The sequence below is a fragment of the Oryzias melastigma genome, linkage group LG15 (genome assembly GCF_002922805.2).
Source record: "Oryzias melastigma strain HK-1 linkage group LG15, ASM292280v2, whole genome shotgun sequence".
Lineage (NCBI taxonomy): Eukaryota > Metazoa > Chordata > Actinopteri > Beloniformes > Adrianichthyidae > Oryzias > Oryzias melastigma.
In genome coordinates, this window is record NC_050526.1 from 1,234,592 (window position 1) to 1,234,884 (window position 293).

Sequence of the window (293 nt, forward strand, 5' to 3'; positions counted from 1 at the left end):
AAAGAGAACCCATAAATATTTCAAACCAAGAAAAAAACGAATCATCAACATTTACTTAAGCATGAACCGACCCGAATAAAGCACTTCATTCAACAGGAGTTCTGGATTTTATTGGTAGATTAAAAGAAACAAAAAACATACAGTAAAAAACAAAACACAAAGTAATTTACTCACCATATCTTTTCAATTATGTAATCATTAGTAGTAAATAACTTCTACGTTCTGTTAACATGTGGAAATGATGAATACATCCCATAATGACGGCACTGTGCTCCAAGCATCAATGCACGTTT

The 293-nt window shown here is 31.7% G+C and overlaps 1 protein-coding gene across 9 annotated transcripts in view; it reads right to left on the reverse strand.

Moving 5' to 3' along the window:
* ccdc88ab (coiled-coil domain containing 88Ab) overlaps positions 1–293 on the reverse strand; it is a 62,937-nt gene that overhangs the window by 42,406 nt on the left and 20,238 nt on the right. The gene's annotated exons all lie outside the window — the stretch shown is intronic.